Here is a 12,757-nt window from a genome sequence, read left to right as displayed (position 1 = left end):
CCCAAATGAAATTAAACAGAGTAAGGAATTTTTCACAGTATTTCCTATAATATTTTGCCTTCTGGAGAAAGTCTTTGTTTTATTTCGGTTAGAATAAAAGCAGTTTTTAATTTTTCAGAAAACATTAAGGTTGATATTATTAGCCTCCTAAGCAATATTTTGTTTTCGATTGTCAACAGAACAATCCACTGTTATATAATGAGTTGTCTAATTACCCTGTTTATGTATACAGTACAGTTAAAGTCAGAATTATCATCCCTCTTGTAAACATGTAATTCTTTTAAAAATAATAGTCAAGTGTTGCTAAACAGATTTTTCAACAGAAGTTCTGTGTTGAGAACACATTTTTAATAGTTTTACTAACTTACTTCTAATAACTCATTTCTTTTGTCTTTTCCATGATGACAGCACATGATATTTTGGAGGATACTGTACTAGTAGTCAGCTTAAAGTGTAGTTTAAAGGCTTAACTAGGCAAGTGACTCTCAGAAATAAAGCTACAAAATTTGTCTTTGCGAAAACATTTTTGTTCCTAACAATTTCTTAAAGGTACATATTAATAGCTAAAAAGTACAAATATGTACATCATAGTACCTTAAAGATATAAAAGTATACTTTAAAGCAGCGGTGCCCAAACGTTTTTGTATAAACGGCCAAAAACCAAATATCATGAGCTGTGGGCTGAAGGTAAATATAGACCAGGGGTGTCCAAACTCAGTCCTGGAGGGCCGGTGTCTTGCATATTTTAGTTCCAACTCCAATTAAACACACCTGAACCTGCTAATCAAGCTGTTTAGGTATACTAGAAACTTCCAGGCAGGTGTGTTGAAGGAAGTTGGAGCTAAACTCTGCAAGACACCGGCCCTCCAGGATCATTTTGATTGATGTAAACAATAACAATGGTCAATGGTATTTCCCGTTTTACATTTTTCATTTCCATAGCTCCCGAGAATCGTAAAAGGTCCAAATATTGATAAGTAATGTTATGACAGCTGTTTTAATGTTCAGATATGATTGAATTGCCTTTTGTTGCAGTTATTAAAATAGTTTGACAACAAGCAGAAAATGTTTAATGGCCAATGGCATCACCCCATTGAAATAGTCTACACCAAACTATATTACGTTAAAGTTGCCATGGGTAATTTCCTAATATATTTCATAATATTTGAAAACAAACTTTAAATAGTATTAACTAATGCAGCAGAACTTTTAAAAATATAGCTTACTGCAATAAAACGTAACCGTGAACAGTGGAATTTACCCAGTCAAGCTGAATCTGCCTTTGCCTTAATTTGCTAAAAAAGATTTTGATTTTGCCACAGTCTCTGCTCTGTCCTCTGTCCATCAGGTGACAGTAAGGCTGTTACGATATCTGTTTTTTGCTGGGCAATATATTGCCCCCAAATTAATTGTGATTAACGATATCATTGCTACTTTATAAGTTATATCACTAATAAAAAAAATACATTTTTTCAACATGATGGTATAATAATTCAGGTACACTGTTTCAATGAACAAAGAACGTTTTATTTTTAAGAATATTTAGACATTTGTTGTTGAGTGGGGATTGACTGGGCCCCCTAATAGTATAGTTAATAGTGTGTTGCCCTTTTTTTTGCCACAGTTCTGAAACAAATTTGACATATCGGCTCTTGTTAACAGGCTCTCCTTTCTCATTCAGTTTAAAGCCAAAATGTTCCCACACTGGAGCTGAAGACTGTGGCTTTGAGACCAGATCCATTGCGACTTATCCTAACTGTAGTTCCTAAACATGAATCAGTGGCTTCACATCTTGTCTTCTTCACCTCCACTATACATTTTCTCTCGCACTCTGTGTGTGTGTGCAGCATGCGTGGAGATGCTGCATAAGCCCCCACATTCCACAGAAAGCAGAATGCAGCGAAATACGACAAAAAAAACTTAGCCTAATCATCATCATCATCTTAAATTTATTTATTTATATTTATATATATATTTATATATATATATTTATATATATATTTATATATATATATATATATTATTTTTTTTTTAATATATATATATATATATATATATATATATATATATATATATATATATATATATATATATATATATATATATAGGTAATATACAATATATCTTGGCTCTATATATCTGGAAATAAGTCAATATATTCACTATCGCGACAGGCCTAGGTGACAGTGTATACATTAAGCTAAATCTTATTATTTGACAATATTTAACTGAAACCTTTAATTTCAGTCAGCTTTTAACAACAAAACAAACAAACAAACAAACAAACAAACAAACAGTTACATTAGATTTGAAATGACAATCTCTCATCCCTATCATTCTTCCTCCCTTCTCAGATGGGATGGTGGGCTAAATCAAAGGTTACTATGGGCCAACTTTGGCCCTCAGGCCCTGGTTTGGGCATCTTAGGCCCTTAGCCAGGAGTGGTTTGAAAGACACTTCTCACTAACAAAAGTCCAGAATTTGTCCCAAACATGAGCTCATTTGTCCTCTTTTGACTGCTATGCCATCATAAATGGTGAAAATCATCCTTTGAAAAGGCTTTAAGACTGAGCGGAATTCTCTGTTGGCTGTCGTGACTTCAGCTAACCAGTTTTGTCGAATGAACACTATTATTTGTTATGAGTCCAACATCCAGCTGCTAGAAAACACAATCGGACGTACTGTAAGTGAAGTCTTCTTTCGCTACTGTTTTGTTTTTAAATAAAGAAAACATTTTACAGGTAACTTTTATTCTAAATCTTGGACCTTATTGTTGAAACAAAAAAAATGAGCTATAAAGTAGTACCAAAAGCGGCCCATATTGAAATTTATTTAAATAATATTTTGACTAATGTTGTTATCCATGAATTTTCAAATGTACTTTTTTTTTTACAGGAGGAACTGTAAAGCTCTACATTATTAATAATATTTTTATTCAAATGGTCAAATTCTGACTGGGGAAAGTTGAAGGTGCTGGCCAGTTTGTTATTTATAATTTTCCCAATAAATGACAATAGGTTTTTTTTAATTTAAAACACATACATATATTTTTGCTAATGATATATAATGTAATACATTTGTATTTTAAAAAAGTATTATTTTTTATTCCAAATCTTTAGCAAATATTTTTGGTACATCAAAAAATATGGTTATGATGACCATCCAACAAGCTCATTCAGGTAAAAACAGTGCTTAAAATGTATTTAAATCTCATAATTAAAAAGAAAATGAGGCGTATAATTGCAAAAATGTCCACTTTTTGCGAAAGAAAAGAACCACCCCTTTCACCAGGCTAGCTATGGGCCTGCATCTCTGGTACAAAAGTGTATCCTAAAGGTGCTAATGTCCACCACTATGGTACAAAAGCGTATTGGTATTGACCTTTTATTCTAGCTGATATAAAACAAAGAAGAAAGAAGAAAAAATATTATAGGAAATACTGTGAAAAATTCCTTGCTCTGTTAAACATAATTTGGGAAACATTCCAAGGAGGAAACAAAAATCCCAGGAGGGTGAATAATTCTGATGCCAAGTGTATATTTATAATTATAATTAATTAATATTCATTTCTAATACCTCTGATCTTTGCCATATTTTGCTAGATCTTTTGCAAGATACTGTACACTGAAAAAAAGTGTTGCATGCAAAACTGTTGCAAACAATTTATTTGTGTTGAATTTAAACAAACAAATTAAATTTAATAATGTTCAACTTAATTTGTTTGTTTAAATTCAGCCCAAATAAACTGTTTACAACCGCTTAACGTAAAAAATTGAGTAAATCCAAGGAATCATCGTTGAGTAATTTTTTTCAGTGTACTAGTATGCAATATAAAGTGCATTTTAAAGGCTTAATTAGGTTAATTAGGCTAACTCTGCAAGTTCCAGGGTAATTAGCCAAATTATTGTATAACAGTGGTAGACAATCAATCGTAAACAAATCTAATAATATTAAAATGTTAGATAAATTTAAAAACTGCTTTTATTCCAACAAAACTAAAAGTAAAGACTTTCTCCAGAGAAATAGCATTATCAAATATGAAATAATATATATTAAAATATTATAGTGAAAAATGTCCTTGGTTTAAAATTTTCACAGGAGGGCTTAAAATATTGACCTCAACTGTATATATCACATAATAAAAAAGCAAGCAAATAAAGTCAAGCGTCAAGCAAATAAATTGTTACTACTACCTGTAAGCAGCAGTACGTTAGAAGCTTCCTGTCAGGTCAGTGAGAAACCCCACAAATCAATGTCTATAGAGAGAGAGGAAGAACGCCATAGATGTGCAAAATACTCCACATAAACATTTCATCGCATCACTAAGGCCTTTCTGTTGTCTGCCCGATCTGAAATGTGTTTGATCAAACGTGGGAGTTTTTAAACACTTTCATATCCTCACAATTTAAGACAAAAAAGGATGTTGTCTATACCGACCACTTCCCATATGTCAACAGCATATCAAATGTGAAAGGATATTCATAGCGAACCGCTCGGTCATAAGGAAATATGCTGAAATTCAGAAAGTTAATGATTTACAGTTCATATGATCTACTTTGTCTATAGAGGAAACTATATTTAAAAAAAAAAAACGATTATTTCTGTCGCCACACACATGAAATTTTCTCAACTGTAAATACTACTTTTTTTAACAATACTATAGTAAGATACTTGAATTAATCTGTAACAACTATAGTAATAATACAGAAACAAATACCCAATACTGTACTTTTCTATACTAACTATAAGCCTTTTGGACTAATACACACTAGATTTCACTATAGTAAAGTATACTACAGTTATTATAACAGTTGATCAGTTCACTATGGCTGTAAAGAGCTGTAAATATAATGTATACAGTATAATACACTTTACCATAACATGGTTTTAAAACACGAAAGGTTTTACCATCAATTACTATAGTATTTTTTTTTCATGTGGGCATTTTTCAATGGATGTTTTATCCAGTCGTTATCAATTTTAGGAGCCTCTTTTACATTTATAAAAGTTAGAATGGTCAATGGTGTCTCTTTAATTGTGCTTTGTTCTATATTAACCCATCCTGATTCTTTATCATTTCTAATGCAAGCTACTATTTAAGGCTGTGTGATTAATCAGAAAAAGATCGTGATCTCAATTCGACCCTCCACGGGATCGTAATCCAGCATTTATACAATTCAGCCAATTATATTTTCAAGGTCAAGAGAGAAGCATAAAGGCGGTCAAACTAGTCTCCAATTGTTTTATATACATTTCTCAGCAACTTGGAAAACTCTAAATGATGTTGAAAGAGTCCCATATTGTATTTATAATAGGGCTGTGCGATTTATCTTATGCCGGCCCATGCCTAGTTGGCGTAACCCAAAGTTGGAACAAATATGGAAATAATTTTTTAAAGTATTATCAAACTTATATGACACTTTTTCTGGTCGGGTTTGTCTACATATTTGACCCAACATTGGGTTACGACAACCCTTTTTTTTTTTTTTTAGAATGTGGTCATTTTGTTTACAAATTTATTAACAACTTAACACACAAATTAAAGTGATAGTTTACCCAAAAATGAAAATTTGCTCATCCACATGTGGTTTCAAACCTTTAAGGGTTTCTTTTTTTAAGTTGAACACTAAAGATATTGTAAAAAACACTGTAACTGTTGACTTCCATAGCGGACTCCAAAAGCAGACACCAAGTCAATGGTTACAGGTCTCCAGCTTTCTTCAAAATTTCGTCTTCAGCATTTAACAGAAGAAATAAAGTCAAACAAGTGAGTAAATGATGACAGAACATAAATTTTTGAGTGAACTATCCCTTTAAGGTCTTATTTTGTTTAATTTGATCAAACATGATGTGTTCACAGTTGACTTTCATAGCAGAAATAAAAAAAACTAAGTCAATGGTTACAGGTCTCCAGCTTTTAACAGAAGAAATAAAGTCAAACGAGTGAGTAAATGATGACAGAACATTGATTTTTGTGTGAACTACCCCTTTAAGGTCTTATTTTGTTTAATTTGATCAAACATGATGTGTTCACAGTTGACTTTCATAGCAGGAATAACAAAAACTAAGTCAATGGTTACAGGTCTCCAGCTTTCTTTAAAATGTCGTCTTCAGCGTTTAACAGAAGTAATAAAGCCAAACAAATAAAGGGTGAGTTAATGATGACAGAATATAAATTTTTTGTGTGAACTATCCCTTTAAGGTGTTATTTTGTGTAATCTGATCAAACAAACAGCATAGTCCTGCCAAAAAATATACATTAGATGTTCAAAACTGAAAACCTTTCACGACAATGAAAACTTACAGAGTTTAAACAAATAAGCGAATTGTTGTTAGGAGATGGCGTCGTGCCGTCACTGGGTGTTATTTCTTCTACAGTAAAAAAAAAAACTCGTCAACTACCAGATTTAACAGCCTTTTCTTAAAACTAACGTTACAAACAACACTACGTATCAAATCAAACAAGAAGCCCAGTTTATATTATTAATATAGGCGAGGCTATATCATTGATAGGATACAGATCGACTAGCGCTCCGAATTGATGTAGCCTGCTGTATATCCTCACCTTAGGTTTGTCTGCGGCAGCGAATATCCAGTGAATATCCCTGTCAGGACGACCGGAAGATTCAAGTATCCATAATCATAAAGCAGAAAAGAGCGTCGAAAAGCTGAAATGAGTAGGGCGAAGTGTTGACAGACTGCCGCGGCTAAACCAGGAAGACAGGCATGTACAGTAGCAGGACGCACTCACTGCTTGTCAACAGGATTAAACCGCTATGCACTGCCACCATAACACCTGAACTACATACACCAGCAATAATATTTCATAGAACCCGTCTGCTGGGTATTGTTATTGTGACCATGGACCACAAAAGTGGAATATCGTTTGGTAACGTTTGCTAATTTAGATTTACAGAGCCTACAGCTGAAGTCAGAATTATTAGCCCCCCTGTAATTTTTGTTCCTAATTTCCGTTTAACAATTTAACACATGACTTAATAGTTTTAGTAACTAGTTTAATAACTGGTTTCTTTTATCTTTCCCATTATGACAGTACATAATATTTACTAGAGATACTACAGTATAATATAGATAATTTGATTAAAGTGACATTTAAAGGCTTAACTAGGTTATTTGGCAAATCATTAGCAACAAATGACAAATTATTGTCAGACAGAAACTGCTAACTTTTTTAGCCATTACTGCACAGAATAAAAAAAAGAAATTATATATATATATATATATATATATATATATATATATATATATATATATATATATATATATATATATATATATACACACAGACACACACACACACACACACACACACACACACATATATATACATACCAACTAAAACGTTTAATTTTCGTTGATAAACAACGCTACAGTAAATATTGCCTTTTAGTCTCATAATTTAAGAAATAACTGATGATGGGCCATTGAATTATTTAAAAAATTACACCTCAGGTGTGCTTTATTTTTGTAATAATTCAACAAAGAGTCAATTCTTTTATGGTTACCATAAAGAGAGCCCTCCTGAATTATTAGCCCCTCTGTACATTTTTGTCCCCCATTTCTATTTAACAGAAAGATTTTTTCAACACATTCTTAAACATAGTTTTAATAACTCATTTAATAACTGATTTATTTTATCTTTGTCATGATGAAAGTACATCATATTTTACTAGATATTACAAGACGCTAGTATTCAGCTTAATGTGACACTTAAAGGCTTAACTATAACTAGGTTAATTAGGCTAATCATTAGCAACTTAACACATGAACTATTGTCAGACAGAAATTTCCGCACAGAATTTTGTAAAAAAAAAAAATGTATATACCGACTAAAAACTTAAGTTTTACCCTTTTAACTTTAAGTTTTACAATACAAATACAATTAGAACCACTTGTTTGATAAACTGTACATGTTATCTTCTAATTTCCCAGATTAAGAAAGAAATAATGATGAGCTATTTAAGTATTAGAAAATAAAGCACAGTCGAGGCGCAGCTATTACACCTCAGGTGTGCATTTTTGTCTAATAATTCAACAAAGCAGAGTCAATTATTCTATGGTTACCACACCTAAAGATAATATTTACTTGTTCGTATTTCAAAACATTTATCAGAGATTGTATCCTCAAACTGCTCAAACTAGCACTTGTTTCTCACACGTCTCATCCAAAGCCTTTTGTTTTGATTTTATTTTTGACTGTAGCTGTGAAATACAGCTGAAATCCTTCAGTGTAGTGATATATGGAACAGTACAGTGGTCAAAACCTACTGGAACTACTTTAGCTGTGTGTTTATCTGAAAATAACAGCACATGCATTCATTCGGCTTAGTTCCTTATTTATCAGGGGTCACCACAGCAGAATGATTTTACAAAATGTTTTACACAGCGGATGTTCTTCCAGCTGCAACCCAGTGCTGGGAAACACCCATAAGCTCACATTCACTGTAGCCAATTTTGTTTACCCAATTCACCTATAGCGCATTTCTTTGGACTGTGGGGGAAACCGGAGCACACAGAGGAAACCCACGTCAACACGGGGAGAACATGCAAACTCCACACACAAATGCCAACTGGCCCAGCCAGGATTCAAACCAACGACCTTCTTGCTGTGAGGCAACAGTGCAAACCACTGAGCCACTGTGCCACCATGGCACACCTTATGATATGTAATAATAATCAGCCAATCAAAATCAAGCATTCAACAGTCATGTAGTATAAAAGCGTTTGTTTACTTATAACCAAAGCTTTAAAGTACTCTGTAAAAACATGCTGGTTGCCTTAAATTTTTAAGCTGAATCAAATTAACCTTATGAGTCTATTGAACTTATGTTAAACTAACTGATAACAGCTTGTGTAGCTTATAAAATTAAGTTAGAACATTAATAACTTAGTTTAGTAAGTTTCAATGACTTAAAAACATTTTCTGATCACATGACTGATAATATTATTGTTTACAGTGTGTGTATATATATATATATATATATATATATATATATATATATATATATATATATATATATGCCCAAGGCAAATGATCATTTATATAGGAAATACTCACATCTGCAGATCTACAGTAGCTGTTGCGCGACTTAAGATGAATTATTTTATAAATGACACTTGATATCGTCTCATGTGAGAATGTTTTGCTGAGGTTTGCTTCATCGGTTGCACCACTGATGTAATGCTGTACAAACTGAGGGAAGTTGTCTGGAAATTCACATTTGTTGCAAAATTGGCAATGCCTAAATAGTTTTATTTTCATTTCATTATCACAGTATTTCCCAGTCAGGTTTTTAAATAAACAGTGGAGGCACCAACCAAACAGTTTATTAGATTGGAGTCTACACACACACACACACACATGATGGTTGTGCGTGAAAACCCCAGTAGATCAGCAGTTTCTGAAATACTCAGACCAGCCCGTCTGACACCATCAACCATGCCACGTTCAAAGTCACTTAAATCACCTTTCTTCCCCATTCTGATGCTCAGTTTGGACTGCAGCAGATCATCTTGACCATGTCTACATGCCTAAATACATTGAGTTACTGCCATGTGATTGGCTGATTAGAAATTTGCGTTAACAAGCAGTCGGACAGGTGTACCTAATAAAGTGGCCAGTGAGTGGATATAAAATGAGCTGAAAGAACAAATTTTTTTGGGGGGGAGAGGGGGGGGGGGGCAACTTAATTGTTTTATGTTCAATCCACTTATATTTGTTAAAAAGAAAACTAACAATCTAACTAATTCCTTCGTGTTGTCCCAACACAAATCCATAGTGTAGAACCCGACATGTTTGTACAGTGTAACACAACCTTTTTTGTAGCGTCTGGTCATAAATGACTTGTGACTTCAATGCTCACAACACTTCAACCTCAACAGGATGCCATTTATTTTTTACCTCACATTTTCCTTTCTCGTGTCAGAACATTTCAGCCACCTTCTTTCAGCACAGAACATTAATCTACCCATCAGAAAACACAACACAGAGCTCATATAACACAAAATGCTTACGTTTGCATAGATCTTTATTTTTTGTATAATCTATAATTCGCATATTGACATCAATTAAATAAAAAGAAAAAAAGAAGAGCAAAATAATCTTTAAATTACATGTAAATGACAATGCACCATATATAGTACAAAAATAGGCCTTATTTTTATATAGTCGTCCCGTCTCAGGTAGTCATATAAATGATTGGTGTTTCTACTGGGGGATCTACATGCATCAGTTGACTCTTCAAATAAAAGTGAAAATAATCCTATGTCTATAGAAGGTTCTCCTTGAGCACACACACATACACACACACACACGCACACACACACAATGCAATCGTTGCACCATCAGGGTGAAAACATATTGAGTGTGGCTTACTGTACTTAAAAACTGCTGCGCTACAGCAGTGTTCAGACCACAACCACTAGCTAAAATAGTCATACGACAACCCATTGGAAGCGTTTTCTCTGAGATAATGCATATAGCCACACTACAACAGCCTAACTCAACATAGCAAAGAAAAAAAACCATCCACCACAATATTATCTAGATGTGTTTTTCAGGTCAGGCGTCACTAAGGCAAGCAGATTTTCATCTTGTGGTCTTTGGTCATGCCTTTTGAACACTTTAAGGCTTTCCAAAACACAGCTGTAATAGCAGATGAGTACCGCAGGGGGGCGGAAGAGCTCAGCGTGGGCCGACTTTCACTGTGTGGTTAAAAGAATCAGGAAGAGTGAGAGGATACTGCACACAAAACTGCTCAAAAAACCCAATTTGGCCCAACATACCCGAATTAATTTGTTATGAATGAATGGAATATCTTGAGTTTAGTAAATGGCTGTAAAAATGATAATAATAATAATAAAAAAGGAAAATAAGAACCTCTGCATGCACAAAAAGTGAAAAAGAAAAAACCTTGAAAAAGAAAACATTTAAACTAAATATAATATATATATATATATATATATATATATATATACTATATATATATATATATATAAAATATATATATAATATATATATATATATATATTATATGAAACAATTTTGATATGCAAAATGTGAAAAAAACAAAAACAAAGAAAGAAAATAGAATTATTTAATATTTTCCTATTTATTTTTGACCAATACGCCCAATGCACAATACAATGAAAGTGAAAACGTGATTACTCTTAACATATCGAGATTAAGCCTTTTGATGACTGTGATTATGGGGAGTGAACGGTGCCAAAACCAAAACATTATTAAGTCATGATGTGCTGTAGCTGTGAAAATATAGTGTGCCACAGATCAAGAAGTTCTGTTGGTTATGGACCTTGCGATTCAAAGTGTCAATGAACAGATCACGCTTCACATGTGATGATAATAATAATAATAATAATAACTTCTTGTTGACACCCTGATAAAAAACAAACATCTAAAAATCCCCATCCAGCTAAACTTAAAGAAGGATGAGTATGGTGCAAGTAGTTTGTCCTCATTAATTAATGCCAATAATTCTATATGATAAACTAAACTCCATCTCATAAGATCATGTTGCACAGATTCAGTCGATAATATTGTGTAGATACTGCATTTGTTGAGCGTGAATATGTGTTTCAGAAAAAATAAAGAACAAATATTAATATATTCTGGTTGATGTGTACTACTACTAATAAACAGTAGTAAGCAAAAGAAACGGAGGTGATGAGCAGATAGAAGAGCTCGTCTGGATCAATATAGCCCTATTTTTTTATTTTATTTCTGATCTCAAGAAGAGCTCTTTTACACCCTATAACAAATAGATTAGGAAGCCTGGAGCTTTCGTAGTGTTTTCAAAACCCTTAACTGGAGGACAGATTTCGATATGAGAGGCTGAATGATGATGCTGATGTTAATCTTTTGGAGATGTCTTTATATACAGTCGGCTGGTTCTGTTTGTCAATTATGAATACACTGACTGTTTTCATTTACTCATGTCATTTCAAACCTGTATGAGATCTCGCTTTTGAATGAAGATTTGCTGGTAATTTACTCTCTACAGGTAAAACTAAATAAGAACCTTTAGTTCCTGACAATACTTATTCTTATATTCGATTCATTACTGCGTTCTTTAAGTACATTTTATTGCACAGACCAGTTTTCAGATTGTTGTACTTGGTCTTGATCCATTTTACCTGACTAATATATTTCTTTACACTGAAAATGGTGGGAGATTTAGACCAGGGGTGTCCAAACTCGTTCCCGGAGGGCCGGTGGTCCTGCAAAGTTTAGTTTCAACCCCAATCAGACACACCTGGCGAAGCTAATCAAGCTTTCACTAGGCTTTCTAGACGCATCCTTGCAGGTGTGTTGAGGCAATGTTAGAGCTAAAAACGTTTCATGAATCCCCATGAAGCACTTTTTAGCTAACATTCAATCAGACTGTGACTAAATTATCAGCAAATTTTCTGTCCATCCCTTTACAACTAGAAACTAAATGAGGACGGAAGGATGTTGAGCATCTAAAATTAAACTTGGCAATAGATTTCAAGATTTGTGCAAGGAAACATTCCCATTTAAGTCTCTATTTGCCAATAACCATTAATCCGTCATTCAAATGCCAGGTCTAATTAAAACGATGGAATGCAAGTCAGATTTAGACATTTAGAAACGAGTGCCTGACGTTGTAGCTGTAAACATTTGCACGAAATATATTTATGAAGCTTTTTAAAATCATTTTCCACATCTCTCACAGTTTCCCTCTTCTATTTCTGCACA

At 33.3% G+C, this 12,757-nt stretch overlaps 1 protein-coding gene across 4 annotated transcripts in view; it reads right to left on the bottom strand.

Annotated features, from left to right (window-relative positions):
* The window catches only part of fes (FES proto-oncogene, tyrosine kinase), a 58,045-nt gene extending 51,140 nt beyond the window's left edge, over positions 1 to 6,905 (bottom strand). The window contains exons 1-2 of one of the 4 annotated variants that reach the window (XM_056461052.1): positions 6,566 to 6,905; positions 4,194 to 4,256 (exon numbers count right to left, since the gene is read on the bottom strand). The gene's annotated coding sequence lies outside the window, so the exon portion shown is untranslated. The remainder of the gene's footprint in view (positions 1 to 4,193; positions 4,257 to 6,565) is intronic. The other 3 variants (XM_056461051.1, XM_056461054.1, XM_056461053.1) reach the window with 3 other exon arrangements.
* Positions 6,906 to 12,757: the final 5,852 nt, after the last annotated feature.

Source organism: Danio aesculapii, chromosome 7, assembly GCF_903798145.1.
Source record: "Danio aesculapii chromosome 7, fDanAes4.1, whole genome shotgun sequence".
NCBI classification, from domain to species: domain Eukaryota; kingdom Metazoa; phylum Chordata; class Actinopteri; order Cypriniformes; family Danionidae; genus Danio; species Danio aesculapii.
Note: the sequence above shows the minus strand (reverse complement) of the source record. Positions and strands in the feature narration are given on the sequence as shown.